Below are 17,085 nucleotides of genomic sequence, written 5' to 3' on the forward strand. Positions count from 1 at the left end.
GACTGCCTTGCCTGAAACGAGCAAAATAAGCAAGATATTGAGCAAAAGGATCTTCGTTTATGAGTAAATTATGATAAATAACTTTGTTTTCGTTTATCAATATCCAAAAAGGAACATGAAATTCATAATAATTAAGATTAATTAATATTGTCTTTGTAAAAATCCAAAGAAAAACTTAGAACGCGCTCTGACATTCACTAATTTTTAAGTTTTTTTTTTCTCATTTTCGGCAAGAATTTTATCATTTCAAAGCGAAAAAGCCAATATCAACATCTTGCTAACATAAGGAAGAAGAAAATTTGCTCTATAAAGAGTTCAGAAGAGGGTAATATTGGTAGTGCAGAGAGAGAGAGAGAGAGAGAGAGAGAGAGAGAGAGAGAGAGAGAGAGAGAGAAGCTGCCGCCTTGCCTCACAGTAGCCAAAAGAAGCAAGAAATTGAGCAAAAGGATCTTCATTTATGATTATATTATGATAAATAACTTTGTTTTCTTTTATTAATACCACAAAAAGAACATAAAATTCATAATAATCATGATTTATCAATATTGTCTTTGTAAAAATACAAAGAAAAACTTTGAACGGCCATATCTCAAAACTATACTTATTGACCTTTAAATTCTATCTCCTCCCTCAGTTTTAAAGATATAGCATTGAAATTTGGTATATAACTTAAAAATACATTACAGGACAATGAAATGAAGTCTTTTTTTTTCCAATCTTTGTTTCATATTTTTGTTCTCAATTTTTCCCCTGTTTCTAGGGTTTATTTTTTTTTACCATAATGAAAAAATTCACATCTGGCAAAAAAATCACTTCTAGAAAAAAAAAAGTTCTTCATATTAATGGAGGTCTATATAAGGTAGTAATCCCAGATCTTAGTAATAATTATCAAGGGATGAGACAGAATTTGAAAAACACTAATTTTCAGGATAAATCGCCCTGGCGTCGCAAAAACAAAGGTTAGAGGCAAAAATCCTATGCAGTTTGGAGATGTCCTAAATCACCTTATTAAGTGGTATGAATGTCAAAGTCCTGTCATTAGAAATTGGCAATAGCCGGCCGGCCCCCTTAAATGTAATTCTTCACACCTAGGGTATGAAAGGGGAAAGGCTAGCGCAAGCAATACGTAATACGAATTAATAGGAAAGTTCTACTAGGTGTTTTTGAATTAGACTTTTTACTTGGTTGGCAGTTGCCCAAGTAGGCCGCCTCTGGCAAGGATCTGCCTTGTGGGAGTAGGCAGAGCTCTACCCGTTGCATTGATGTTCCAATCAGACCGGGGATCTACTGAGGGAAGGCCAAAGGCCAAATTGGTGAGATATTAATAGTATTATAGTATTGCCCTTTCTCAGGCTAGCATGTGGCAGTTGATCCACATTGACTTCAAGGGGGATGAATTTGTGTGCGAGTGCACATACTCTGGAATTGAGAAACGTACATTGATCAGTCTGATATGTCCATCTTGACTGGGGTATAATTTAAGTATAGAGGCTAAGGGTCATTCCTCCCTACTGACTCTGTCTAAGATTAACAAATACAAATTTCCAACCTTAGCGGTTATTGTTTGTAAGCAGTTACTTCATCAGAAAACTGAGATAATCATATTATTTCCTTCTTTTTGGGAAGACTTCAGTTTCTGGTATCTGGTTCGCAGGTCATTTCTCTCTTGATACATAGGGTCATTCAATCGTCAATAATGTATTCGGCTTCTTGAATTAATGGTACAAACTCGTTATAAGTGGGGTATAAATGATAAATAGCTTTACGCAAGTTGAGTCCAGTGAACCCTACTAGTTTCTCTTAATCTCCTCCTTGACAAGGGTTATGAGGTGTAATGAATTGGTTATGAAATCATAACCAATCAATAACAGTTAAGAAAGTAGTAACCTCTAAGGTTACTGCTCTTGTAGTGGCAAAGGAGAATAGTGAAACTTAAACAGTATTAACATGAAACAGGTGAATTTGACACAAAATGGAACCTCAGCATTGAGGCGATTAAGATGAACTGGAGCTAGAAAGTCCATAGGAAAAGTCAAATCGTGCACTCATTTGTTATGATTGCACTGTTTGAGAATCATAAGTTGTAGACTTATATGGGGACCCTAAATTCACTATGCAAATGAACAGGAAGTGTCGAGTTGTTACGGTGAAGTAATAGTTAGTGCCAATATTTAACAGTAAGCTTCTAAAAACAACAGTGGTGCTCTAACAAAATGGGTTCCGCATAATCAGACTCCTCCGGGGCATCGCTGAGATGCAAATGTACTTTCAGAATACCGTTGCTTTCAATATAAAGATTTCTTTGACCAAAACATGCACGTTCATTGGAGTTGAATGTAGTGGGTTTGTATTGCAACCTTCTAAGAATAATAGGGTTACTACAAGCTTGGGAAGTTCATATTACTGTATAGCTGTAAGTTGTTTGTGTGGAAATTTGCTTGACAAATGGGAAAAATTTTTGCTTTGTCTACTGGTTATGAGCAAAAGTTTAATGAAGATACTAACTGCCTCATTGAGAGAAGTGTAGCAAGCAAACCTTTGCGTTTGTGGGGCGAAAGTCTAATGGCACAGGCACATATTTCTAAGTCAGTTGGAAACTTACTCTGGTCTGGGAGAACTAAACGATTAACAAGCCAAGGAGGACTGAAGCCACAAGTCGCTTTCAAGAATGAGTTTGATGGAAATTCCAAGTGATAAAAGGTCAGGTGGAATGCATGATGTAAGAACGTGTAATAAGTAAGTTACAGACTAATTAATGGCTAATTTTTTCACAAACCCTCTGGAGAATGTATGGGGTCATTCTCTTTTGATTTTGCACCCATTGTAGGGCCATGGAAGCGTCTGACGAAAAGGTAGTAGTTGTGTAGATATTGGGACTCAACTTTTAAATATTTGACCAAACGACATCCGAACAAATGGGCAGTTAATTCAAGTTTGGGGATAGACTGGCTCTCATCCAATTCTAACATACATTTAAGGGTGACGCTGGCTTTGGCTGTAAGAATGTGACAGTGTCCTTCTGCGGTGAGTACAGAACATACATGACAACTCCAAAGGCATGCTTAGAGGTATAGACAAAAACATATAATGATGCTTGACTACTTTGATGAGCATTGTAGGGGACTTTTATGTTCCTGAAACCTTTATATTTTTTTCAGAATGTTGTGGAGGCCATGAATAAGTTCGGAATTAAGGTGGGAATCCCAACCATTATCCATCATCTAAAGCTTTGGAATAAAAAGATTGCTTCAGAAAGTGACGTGAAATGAAATTGCTAAAATCCTAAATCGATGGAAACAGGAAAACAATCTTCCTTTTAGTGCTAACGTGTGGATTAGTAGTCCGCTTTGCAAAATGCCTATTCACTTTTAACATGAGCAATGCAATACACGGCTTTTCCATGATGATGTCAGTGGGAAGTCGTAACAATAAGGTAAATTAGCAATGGAAAAGTTAGCTCTTAGGCCCCGTCCACACGAGCGATCTTTGCTCGGTAAACTTTGCCTCTTTGCGAGCTAAACCTGTCGAACGCATTTAAGCTCTTGTCCAAACGACGGTGGTTGGGTAGTGAAAGACTGGCAGTGAGTGACTGACACAGGATCAAGTTGTGTGGGGCAGCATGGATCGCAGGACACGCAAAAAGAAAATCGCGCTGTCTATTGTTATAGCAATGTGTGCAAAGATAAAAGCAACAAAGCAGAAAAGGATGTGGTGTAAAGAGTGGTTACGAAGAAGAGAAGACATTGGAAGTCACATGGCAATATTGCGGGAACTGAAACATGGTCATGAGGCAGATTTCATCAACTATATGAGAATGGACCCTAACACTTTTTATAAAATCTTATCGTACATCCCACAGACATGGGTGTTGTCGATACAACTCTATTAGGTTCAGAGTTAATTGTCGAGACCAGTGTTCCTTGGACATGTCTGCTGGTTGAAGGTGGAAGGCGAGAACTGACAGCTCGTGGGCCGTGGCCGTCTAGGGTACTGCTGGTGTGACAGGAACTCCACTGTCCCTTGACGTAATTTTTCTGCTATTCTATACTGTTTACGTGAAGTGAATATAGTTGTTTGTAAAAGGATAAGGGCAAGGTGTAATTTATATACTTAAATTATATTGAGGCACAGACATATCTGTGTATGAAGACGTTTGAGAAAGACAACAAGTAGATAAAGCACGTAGCAACAAATAACCCTGAAACATTCATCGTCAACGAAATTATAACAATATCATGAAAAAACGTAAACAAATTAGTAAGCAGCACAGATATTTTAAGGAAATGAGTTCAATGAATAATATAAAACTGAGAAAGATAATGTATTATTAAGATATATGTAATAATACAGTACACTGCATAAGTTGCAATTTAGAGCTTTTATTTAATTTCTTTGTTTATAAGATTTACCTTAATTAGGAGTATTATATATATTATATATATATATATATATATATATATATATATATATATATATATATATATATATATATATATATATATATATATATATATATATATGAGTGAGTGTATGTATGTATGTCTGCATATATATATATATATATATATATATATATATATATATATATATATATATATATATATATATATATATATATATATATGCAAAAGCAGATGTATATATTCGAAAGTGACGGCATGTCATTAGTGTGACAGCTTTATCCCTTTATTGGAAAACGAATTTCCGTCAGGGAAAACCCTTGCCAGGCAAAGCCTTGATACTTCGCTAAACATCAGGGAAGCCCTGTGCGAAGCTTTGCTCGCGGTTTCTCCATTTCTGACGTCACACCGAGCAAAGCTTACCAAGCAGTGCTCGCTCGTGTGGACGGGGCCTAAGATTTGAAGCAGAGACACAAAGAGGGATTATCCAAATAGTGCTGAATAGTTATGTTAAGTAAGTACAGATTTGAGGTAGTGCCTAACAAAACTACTTTAAAGCTATAAGTAACAACCTTCATAATACTGTGGTCTTCAAAGAAAAGGAACTGACAAAAATCTCTCAACTTTAGGGCAATCTATATAAAGGAAAGCTTTCGATAAATCTGCAGTCAGACCTAAGGGTTTCTCTCTGAACATTAAAATCATAGACTGAATTTCAAATGCAATATTTAGTCAGGTATCTGAGGAATCGTTCAGAGAACGTGATTTGTGGACTGACTTAGATGATACGTTATCGGAGGTATGTATCGGAGTGGTCATTAAGTTTATATGGATGGGACGATTTGGCAAGTAATGCACTGGTCCATTATATGAGGCTCTAACAGTGCTAGTTGAATTGAAATAGCACCATCTGGGAAAGTCAGGACCTTTGTGGCAGTAGTCGTCCCGTCGGTGCCGTTGCTCCTGCTGGGGACTGCTGGCGTTGCTGCTGCTGTCGAATGGGGGGGGGGGATGGAGTTCTGGAATCTCCCCCCATGGACCATGTTGACCCCCACCTCGTGTGGCTCTGCAGGATAATCTTCAGTCTCCTCCGTGATGGCATTGACGGAGGTGGTGGCGGCGTATCTGGCAGCCTGGGCTGCCAGGTGAAGTTTCTTGGCTTTCTCAATCAATGACGGTGTATCCAGGTCCTCGGCGCCCTCCAACTGGGCGCGGATGCTTTGGGGAAGGCGGAGGAGGAAGATCTCCCTTGATAGGCTCATCTCCCTGGGCCACTGATCGCTGTCAAGCTCGTTCAGCTGGAGGAGGTCCATCAGTTTGTCCCAGGCTGCCGAGGGACAGGTGTCGCCGAGGGCCGTCGTCATCAGGGGTACCGGGAGGTTGTAGATCTCCATCAGTTTCTTTTTTAGGTTGCTGTACCTCATGGGTCCCGGCCTCTGTTGCAGCCAGGGGGAAATTGTTTTAAAAGCATCTGGTGTCAACATTACCACATCATATCTGCTTTTTTGTATCTCATCGGTAATGTTTGCCAGCCTGAAGTGGGAATCGGCATGCTGGAACCATACCGTTGATGTGTTCGGTGTGAAGGGAGGCAGCTGCAATTTGTGTCCCATTGACATTTGTGTTACCGTTTGTGCTATTATCACGCCGTGCCCTTCGATTGCGAGAGGCGAGGTACTGTCGACTTCTGAATCTGTCGTCTGACCCCATACTCCAAACTTCAGAAGTGAGCCGTATTAAGTTCGCTAACTGAGTAGGAATTCCAAGCAGTCGAGTAGTCGTTAATTGCCCCGTGGCAAAACTGCTTTTGGAAACGCCAGAACGCAAACTGATTTGTGCCCTAATTAGTCCGTTAGTGGCGTTGAGGTATGTGGAGTTGTGAGCCCAAACGATTTCTGTCGAAATTGCCGTTGTAAGTTCGTTAAGGGAAACTCCGTGGCAAAGTTTTGCCGATGCCAAAATGCAAAATAACTTGTACCGTAATTAGTCCGTTAATGGCGTTGAGGTGAATGGGGTCGTGAGCCCAAACAATTTTATTCTTTTTGAGGGAAACTCCGTGATCACCAGATGTGAGGGTTCAAGATGACAAACTATAGATGAGTGAGGCTTTATTTCCGACACGGGCAAAGTACATTGACCTATGCGGACGGCAAAGTATCAAGGTGACTGACTGACCGCGGACAGGTGAAAAATGGGGGACATTTGTGTTTTCTACAGTTAGCATTACAATAAATATGAAAGCCCACGCTTGACATATAATAATGAAATGCATATAGAAATTAAGGGCAGATGATTCTGCGCAGGACTGAATAAATAATATGTACAGGAAAATATATTGAGATAATAATATTGCTGCAAGCGTTGTAGGACATTGTTCTTACACATCATGTACTTTCTCGAGACAAAATATTTTTCAAATTCTTTTACTATCTTCTGTACTCCTCACTGTTCCCATTCAGCATATTATCATCTGCAGACATCAATCATTCCACTCTCCAGTAATGACTCCCTCTCATATATCTGTGCATATATTACAAGCCAAGCTGTGATTCTTGTTGTAAGAGTAGATTACTACAAAAAATATCAATATTGAAAATGTTAATAATAGTTAAACTATGAAACGAGGTTTGGTCAACCTACAAAAAAAAGATTGTCTGTGCAGAGTTTGAATTTCTTAATTCATCCTATTTAAGTATGATATCAGGATCATTCCAAAATCATGTCACAACCGTAGTAAAACTTTTGGAACATGTTACATTAGGCGTTACTAAAGAAACTTCATGTCTAATAATATTTGTTGAATTATATAGTCTGGGAAGATTTAATGAACACATGAATAATTGTACAAGACATTAATAATCTGAACATAGATAAGGTAATTAATAGGACTTAAGGTTTTGTCCAACAATTAAAAATGAAAGTTCACTGCTTAAGACCAGACATTATAACAATATTACAAGACATTACGGAAGAAAGTAGATCTATGGTTGCTGAATCCCTTGATACAGATCTAGCATATTATGAGGAATGAAGTTGAACCCTAACAAAACTCAAAGTATGATTGTAAGTAGGCCAAGGACAGCGACTCCTCAGCATCCAGATCTCAGCATTGGTAATGTTTCTTTAATTCTATGTGTGATTCCTGATAGAAAATTTACTGTGGAGAAACACATTTGGTCTGTTTCATTTTCAATTGAGAAAGTCTTTTAATATTTTTATGTGATCACTCTATTTTGAAGAAGCATTTCAATTCTTTCATTTTGCCTTATCTTGAGTACTGTATTGTTCTACAGTCTGGTCTAAAGCTGCTGAATATAATTTTAATTTGTTTTACAGTATCTTGCTTCTATTAAACGAATAAGAAACCTTTTCCCAGTTAATTTTTATAATAAAGAGCAAGGTGTTAAAGATTTTGACCCTAAAGTTTTGCTGCAGTGGGCACTAGGAACGGTTTATTTTATGGTATAATAATTTTCACCACGTGGAGCATAAACTCTCTTGAGTGACTACTCTTAGCTCAGTACAGTTTGTTTTTATGTCAAATTTTATCTATCTCTTTTTCCAACAGTGGAAAGCATCTTGTTTTGTCATTTGACAAATGCTTTTTGGGACACGTCAGTTCAAATCCCAAGGGGAAATATACTTATAATGTTAACAAAATTGTTATTCAAAACAATCTCATACTTCGACCAATTACATGTATTCATATATAGAGACAGCCATACACACACACACACACACACACACACACACACACATATATATATATATATATATATATATATATATATATATATATATATATATACATATATATATATATATATATATATATATATATATATATATATATATATATATATATACACTAGGTTGGTTTGCTGTGAGAGATCAGACCAAAATCTCCCACCATCACCATTCTGCAGTGGTCAGTATGGTGATGAAAACTGGCCAAAAACCAGACATGAATAAAATAACCTCGACTACTCATTCCTAGTCACAAGGGGCCAGTTACATATCACTGCAAGGGATTCTAAAAATCTCGACTAGAAAAGGCCACCTGTGGAAACTGAATCTTGCAACCTACAATGTCAGGACCCTTTCTAGCGAAGAATATCTTCTCGTGTTACTAGAAGAGCTGAAATAAATAAATTGGGATATAATAGGATTGAATGAAATTAAAAGAACTGGGGGTCATATCTTTTGCTTCAAAGGACATGAAAGTAACAGAGAAAATGGAGTGGGTTTTCTTATCAATAAAAATCTTGCAGGAAACATCAAAGAGTTTCTTAGCACTACTGATAGAATTGCATAATTGATTATCAAACTGAATAAAAAGTATAAATTAATCATTCAAACTTATGCACCAACAACATCCCATACAGAGGAAGAAATAAAAACTTTTTGAAAAAACTAGAGATATCTATGAAAAAACATTAGACTCAATTTACATTTGGTTTTGGGTGATTTCAACGCTTAAGTAGGTCAAAAGAAGAGAGGGCAATCAACAGTAGGTAAATTTGGAGTAGGCGCAAGAAATGACAGACGGGACAAGTTTGGTGAATTTTCTGAAAGAAACAATCTTGAAATCTTGAACACCCTTCTTTATAAAATGGAACTGAAAAATGGACATGGAGAAAACCAAGTGGGGAAAACGAAAAATAGAATTGATTTTGTTTCAGTGAGAGATGATTTAGCTAAAGATGTAAGTGTTAAACAAGTTAAAGTCAAAAGACCATAGAATGGTTAGAGGTCAAATTTATTTAGATCTAAGGAAAGAAAGAAAAAACTTTATTTTAATAGAGGAAGTAAACATTCATGTAATAAGAAAAAATCTGATGCTTAGTTTAGCAGTACAAAATAGGTATTCCCAGCTACATGAGGAAATGGAAGCAAGTAAAGAAGAAATGAGTTGTAATTTAACAAAATTTGTTTTGGAATCAGCCCAAAAGATAGGTGGGAATGTTCCAAATCAATACTATCAAGGAAAACTATCAGAAAATACCGAAAACCTAATAAAGATAATATTGGAACTGAGGGTAAAACCCAAGAGATGAAATAAAAATTAGCAGAACTATAAAAAACAATCAACAAACTAGAAACCTAAGACATTCGTAAACAATCGGACCAGCATTAAGGTAACGACAAAGAAAGGAAGAAGCATCGAATTGATGAAAAGAAGACTTGGAACAGGGTACCAACAGATGTGTGCTTTAAAGAATGAAATGGAAATGTTATCAACACTAGAGATTGAGTGATAAAATTGCAGAGGATTTCTATACATTTCTATACAATAGTGATATAAAAAAAAACTTTCCAATAGAAATAATGCAAAACCTGAGCCGGTACCAAATTTAACAGTAAGGAAATAAAGAAAGCATTAAAAGTCATGAAAAAAGGCAAAACAACAGTAGAAGATTGCCTAGCAATTGATTCAATGATAGATGGAGGAGATTTTTCATTGTAGGAAAACTGGCTGAGCTTTACACAATGTCTGCAAGAATGCTCTATACCTACAACGTGGAAAAACTTTATCATTATACTAATTCACAAAAAGAGACACAAAAGACCTGAAAGATTGCCGCCAAATAATTTTACTCTCACTAATATATAAACTATTCACAAGATCATATTAGGCCGAATAGAAAAGCAGCTAGACTTTAAATCAACCAAGAGAGCAGGCAGGCTTTAAAAGGGGGTATTCAACATCTGATCATATCCAGTTAATTAACCAGCAAATGGAAAAATCAACAGAATATGGCAGACCACTATGTATGGCACTTATAATTAATTGTGAGAAAGCTTTTGATTCTTTCAAAACTACGACATTAATGAAAGCCCTTCAAAGACAAGAAATAGATATCTGTTTAGGAATTACGGCAATCCTAAAACTACATACTGACAGTGAGAAAATTCAGATTGAAAAAGAAGTAAGACAGGGATACACCATCTCTCCTAAATTATTCCCAACATTTATTCTAATGTTTATTGAATCATAGGAGTAATTGGAAAAGATGATAAAAAATTTGAATAGAGAAAACAGAAATGTGGAACTGAAATGGAATGTGAGTAAAACTAAGATAATGTTCAATGAAAATGCAGAGACAACAAATAAAGGTTATGGATGAGCCTCTAGGACTTGTTAATGGATATACATACTGAGGACACAGTAAGTGTTTCCCGAGGACACAAGACCGAGATTAAGAGAAGGATAAGAATGGAATGGAGAGTTTTTTTGTAAACAAAATGAGATTATGAAAGGTAAAATGCTACTTTCTCTAAAAAGAAAAGTATTTAATATGATGGTCCTACCAATATTAACTTATGCATCAGAAACTTTGAGCCTTAATAAAGCCTTACAGCTATAAAAAGAATATTAGTGGGAATAACACCAAGAGACAGAAAAAGAGCAACATGGATACAAAAGCAAGATAAGTATAGGAACTTCTAATAACATGTAAGAAAAAGAAATGAACAAGAGCAGGCCATGTAATGGGAATGATAGATAACAGATGGACATTAAGAGTAACGGAATGGGTCCCTAGAAATTGCAAATGAATCAGGTGAAGGAAGAGAAGACAATGGACTGACGAACTAAGAAAGTTTGCGCGAGTGTGAGCTGGCATAGAAAGACGATAAACACGCAAGTGGAAATACATGTCTGAGGCCTTTCTTCTACAGTGTGCTATATATATATATATATATATATACATATACATATACATATGTATATATGTATATATATTAACACACACACACACACACACATATATATATATATATATATATAAATATATATATATATATAAATATATATATATATATAAATATATATATACAAATATATATATATATATATATATATAAATATATATATATAAATATATATATATAAATATATATATATGTATATATATATATATATATAAATATATATATATATATATATATATATGATACATTGAAGCTTAGTCATGGATGTATTACTTATGATATTACTGCTTTGTTTTTCCATTTTCAAAAAGGGGGAAACTCCAAGTTTGATGGATGTTGTCCTGTGGGATTTTTTATTTCCATGTAATAAAGATCTATTGTTTATCACTTTTATTTTTTTTTATTTTTTTTATTTATTTTTTCTTCTTGCCATTCTTTAACTTATTTCTCTTGGTATTACTATCACTTGTCCAACTCCGGCTTGTGCCACACGTAATCAATACGAGCTGGCTCCGTAATGGCAGTTCGTGGGGCTGCCGGGAGCCGAGGAGACGGTCGTAAAACTGGGATGGGGGATCTTTCGTAGAGGGGACATCACCCCTGAAGTCTGGTTGGCTGTCGTGGATGTTCTTCCTACATCGAGAATCTAGATTTTGAATTTGTCATTTTCAGTTTTATGTCATGTACATGTATGTATTTACAAGCATGTATACACACACGCACACACACACACACACACACATATATATATATATATATATATACACACACAGTATATATATATATATATATATATAGTATATATATATATATATACACAGTATATATATATATATATATATACACACACATAATATATTTATATAAATTTTTTTTATTATATCCTGACCCTCAGGACTTGATATATTCAGAATCCAGTTATTTATATTGTATACGACTTTCATCTCTTCTAATTACTTTAATTTGTACTTATTATTGTATCGCATGGTATGCGCTATTTATGTTTAGACCACACTCTTCCTGATTTTTATGTTAGTTTACTTGAATACTCTGCTTTCTACCATCAGCAAGGCCTCAACAACTAATGGTAATATTTTTGTACATCTGTAGTTGCATCCAATATTAAAACATATCCTTAATATTCACCAAAACACATTTCTTACTTTATACCTCTGTACCTTTCATTTGTATAATTTAGATTAAAATTACTTACTTTGAAAGCTGCTTTTCCGGTCCCATACAGCAGGAGAACCCTACTTTCCACAGGACCTTCCTTGTCGTTTTACCTTGTTCATTCAGATTATTTATCTTTTCAGATCACGTATTGTTCATTTTCTGTAAATCGTCACTGTTGTATGGTTTTACAAATAAGAAAGTCTTCCGTTTCCTCTTGAAAGCCTTAATGTCTTCAATCATTCGAATGTTTCGTGGGAGCTTATTATATAGTCTTGGGGCCACATATTTAAAAGCTCTAGAGCCTAAAGTAGACATATATCTAGGTTCCAACAGTTTGAAGCCATCTGTAACTATTCCCGTGTCGACACGATTTGTTGGCTGCGCAATATGAAGCAATGTTCTTAAGTATTTTAGACGACCGGTTCTGATAACTTGGTGGGTTATTGCACATATTTTAAATTCAATTCTCGCTTTAATCGGAAGGTAGTGTAATTCGATTAGTATAGGGGTGGTCCTTTCTTTAGGTGGGACACCTTTTATCAGTCTTGCTCCTCTGTTTATTATGTTTTGTAATTTCTTGAGTTGCACTTTTGGTAAATTGTAATAGATAGAGCTGCAGTAGTCAATCCTGGTAATAACACAGTTTATCACAAGTTTCTTTACGGAATTTTTGTCCATGTACTTTTTTATAAACGCATTATTTTTTAGATGATAACCAACAGTTTTTATTACATTATTCATTTTGGCATTTAGAGACAGGTTACAGTCAAGAAACACACCTAGATCTCGAACTTTAATAGATATCGGAACCGACTCATTATTTATGTTCATTTGAATATTACCCAAGTTTCTCGTGCTGTTTCTCTTACCCACCACCATGAATTCAGTTTTGTTCACATTTAATTTTAGTTGTTTAATTGTCATCCATTCTCTAACACTATGAAGGATTCGGTTTAGAGTTTCAGTAGTGTCATGTATATCATTTATGGAGAATTAAATTGAGTTCCACGCCATGCCTTTTTAGCATTTTGATAGACCAATAGTATAGATGCAGAATAAGATGGGGGCGAAGTACACTCTCCTTTGTATTCACAAAGACATGACAAAATTTGAACAATTGCTTCTGGTTAAATGGTTGAATTGTGCAAGTAAATAATTTTGAAAATTTGATCCTTACAAATGGAGACATGGCAGAAAGTTTTAACTGTATAATTGCAAGATATGAATGGAAACTTTTGCAGCATAAGCAAAGGACAACAAAATTCATGTTCCATACCCTAAAGACAAAAAAGTTTTCAGTAGTGTAATTTGGAAAATTTGACAAAGTAATTTGATGCAGTAAAAGAGGATATGACGGAAATTTTCACCGGAGTCATTAGAAAAGCATTAAAACCTGGCAAAAAATATTTTGAGCAGAGTAACCACAGGCTGTGAGAGTTTCTGCATATGTAACCATAAGATGAAACAAAATCGTAGGCTTTGTGATCAGAGAACATGGCTGATAGCTCATTTCTACTTGTTTCAGGTATGAAAAACTCTAAACTTAGAGTTCTTTAGGTTTACAACTTGAATAGTTTTAAGAGTAATAATGACAAGTTATGAGATAGTATGAGAGTTTACCGAAAAAAAGTCAAAAGATAAAATAATACTGATGGCTTGCAAAAATATAATTTTGTTACATATCTAAAGAGATTATACAGTTTCTCTACAAAGTGCAAACAAGTATCATACAGATTTTACTTTATATTTTTTAGATAATCTAAATCTTCACATCTCCATTTACACTCGCCTGTATTAAATCTGGGGAAATCTCAGTAGTACTGTATTCAGTGATAGAAATACAAAAGATGCTTTGCTGCTGCTTTCAGACAAGCATTAGTCCATATTATACAATTGGATTCGACCAACTGATTAATAGCCTACTCTTAAATGGCATTCACAGAAAGTTATGTAAAAGTTTAGGCTTAGTAGTAGACCGAGTAACAAAAACACTGATTATTATTATTATTATTATTACTTACTAAGCTACAACCCTAGTTGGAAAAGCAGTATGCTATAAGCCCAGGGGCTCCAATAGGGAAAATAGCTCAGTGCGGAAAGGAAAAAAGGAAAATAAAATATTCTAAGAAGAGTAACAACAATAAATATCTCCTATATAAACTATAAAAACTTTAACAAAACAAGAGGAAGAGAAATAAGATAGGAGAGTGTGCTCGAGTGTACCCTCAAGCAAGAGAACTCTAACCCAAGACAGTGAAAGGCCATGGTACAGAGGCTATGGCACTACCCAAGACTAGAGAACAGTGGTTTGATTTTGGAGTGACCTTCTCCTAGAAGAGCTGCTTACCATAGCTAAAGAGTCTCTTCTACCCTTACCAAGAGGAAAGTGGCACTGAACAATTACAGTGCAGTAACCCCTTGGGTGATGAAGAATTGTTTGGTAATCTGTGTTGTCAGGTGTATGAGGATAGAGGAGAATATGTAAAGAATATGCCAGACTATTCAGTGTGTATGTAGGCAAAGGGAAAATGAACCGTAACCAGAGAGGAGGATCCAATGTAGTACTGTCTGGCCAGTCAAAAGACCCCATAACTCTCTAGCGGTAGTATCTCAACGGGTGGCTGGTGCCCTGGCCAACCTACTACCTCCTTACGAAGACTGACCAGCTCCTCAACAACTTATTTCGCCCACTGCTACGCCCTTCGCTTGACAAAGCTGCCCACCGATTCTGACCCTGCGACCCACCTTTCATCGTTGAAACTGCCGCCCTTCACCAGCATACAAGTGTTAGTTTGGTTCCAGCATGCTAAAGTTTAGTTTGGCATCAATGGCATAATTCACTCGAGCAGCACAGCGAATTATGTCTTCACGGCTATTCCTGAGGACACTTTCTCAGAAATCTTCGATTGTCTTTATGAACACGGGGACGCCTCAATAGTGTATGACCCCCAAAACATACCTCCTGGTGCAGTTTGACCATCTCCAGCTGCCCATATGGCCAAGCTTTTTCAGCTCTCTCAACAGCTTTTGGGATCCAAAAGCTTCACTCGCCCTCAGGGAAATGACCAGTATCGCTTGCCTGCAACCTACTCCGTGCCCTTTGGGTACGACTCTTACCAAAACCTGTATACGTTACCATCCCCAATGTCGATACTTTACCCATGAAGGACCTGATGACCAAAGTCAACGTCCTCATGGACAGGCCCTTCACCACCTTTAAGACCTCCATCAACGCCTTTACTCTGGACAAAGAAAGAGTACAGCTATTCAATACTGACGGAAGCTGACGTGGATGCGATAAGACTCAGATGCCCGCCCCATGACATGACGGAGCTGCGACAAAGCAGCCTACCACCCACATAATAACCTTATTGGCCATTTACTGACACCCATCAGCTGCAGTCTACTACTACCACTGTCGATTTCGGGGCTGCTGCGAAGAAATGTGTGGACAATGGCTAATCGCCCCCAAAAAAGTGACAAGATGTGTGTACGGCTGAGTGGTTTTTATGTAGTCATTGTAAGCCTGTTGACGTCTGCCTACTAGCTGCCAATGTATCTGATATCCCCATTCATGGGTACGAGAGCCTAATACCATCATTTGGGAGCACACAATATTATTAGAAATTCCTCTTTGACAACATAAATTGCTACAATTCAGTGCGGATTTCTTGGCCCATTTCCACCTCCCGGTTGCTGTAGCGCATTGAGGATTAGTCAGTGCAGAATCATACTGGTCGACACCTCTTCAACCTGCCCGCTCCAACCTTGCACTCTACATCAGCGCACCCACCGAGACCTATGCCCACATTCCCATGTCATATCTGGAAGTCATCCATCCAGAACTTCACCAAACGGCCATGGTTCCCACCAAGCACGGTATTTATCTCCATATCAAGATGACGATGTCTTGGGTGTTTACCAGATTCAAGCTTCTGGCCCCATATCATTTGGCAGCCGGTAGACAAACAATAGCCAAAATGGAATAAGTGGGCCTTTGGCAAAATGCCTCAAGCCCACGGTCGCCGTCCTTGCACATAGTCCTAAAGAAGGATGGCTCCCTGTGCCCTTATGGGGTGTTACAGGTGGCTGAATATGCAGGCAGAACCAGATCACTGTCCCTTCCCCAACATCACACATGTTACCTTCTGCTTGCATAAAGCAAATGTATTCTCCACTCTGGACCTACTCAGGGGTATTATCAGTGCCTATGAACTTAGAAGATATCCTCTTTGTTGCATACACTTTAAATTACTTCTGTTTTGGCCTTCTTATTGCTGGGGCCACTTTTCAATGCCTCATGGAGGGCATCTTAAGGGACCTCCCCTTCTGTGTATGTTATGTGGACTGTAAGGACAACGTCTTAAAACACTTCATTGTCAATTCAGCTCTACGTTTACTCCTGTATATATTTCCCTGTTAACGTTGCATATTTATTGTTTATTTTGTCATATGTAAAATCATCTGTTGTTTCATCTCATGTATTGTTCATTATTGTATGTTAAACTTGGGCTTTTATATTTATCAGAATATTAACATAAAAAAACAGAAATGCCCAGCCAATCGCACGAATCTGCGGTTGGTCAGTCACCGGCCTAGCAGGATGCTACCTTTCCGTCTGCAGAAATCTATGTCATTCACATACCTTGTGAATAAACCATCACTCGACTATGGTCTGTCTCTCGTTCCTCAAAACTGGTGACCCATGGAGTTTCAATTAATGGACTTACAATAGCAACCTTGATATAGATTGTTTGGGCTAGCGACTCCATTCACCTCAACGCCACTAACGGAC

General features: G+C 36.9%; 1 protein-coding gene across 1 annotated transcript in view; it reads left to right on the plus strand.

Annotated features, from left to right (window-relative positions):
• LOC137615266 (uncharacterized) overlaps window positions 1–17,085 on the plus strand; it is a 169,449-nt gene that overhangs the window by 20,660 nt on the left and 131,704 nt on the right. The gene's annotated exons all lie outside the window — the stretch shown is intronic.

This window comes from Palaemon carinicauda, chromosome 21 (assembly GCF_036898095.1).
Source record: "Palaemon carinicauda isolate YSFRI2023 chromosome 21, ASM3689809v2, whole genome shotgun sequence".
In the NCBI taxonomy this organism is placed as follows: domain Eukaryota; kingdom Metazoa; phylum Arthropoda; class Malacostraca; order Decapoda; family Palaemonidae; genus Palaemon; species Palaemon carinicauda.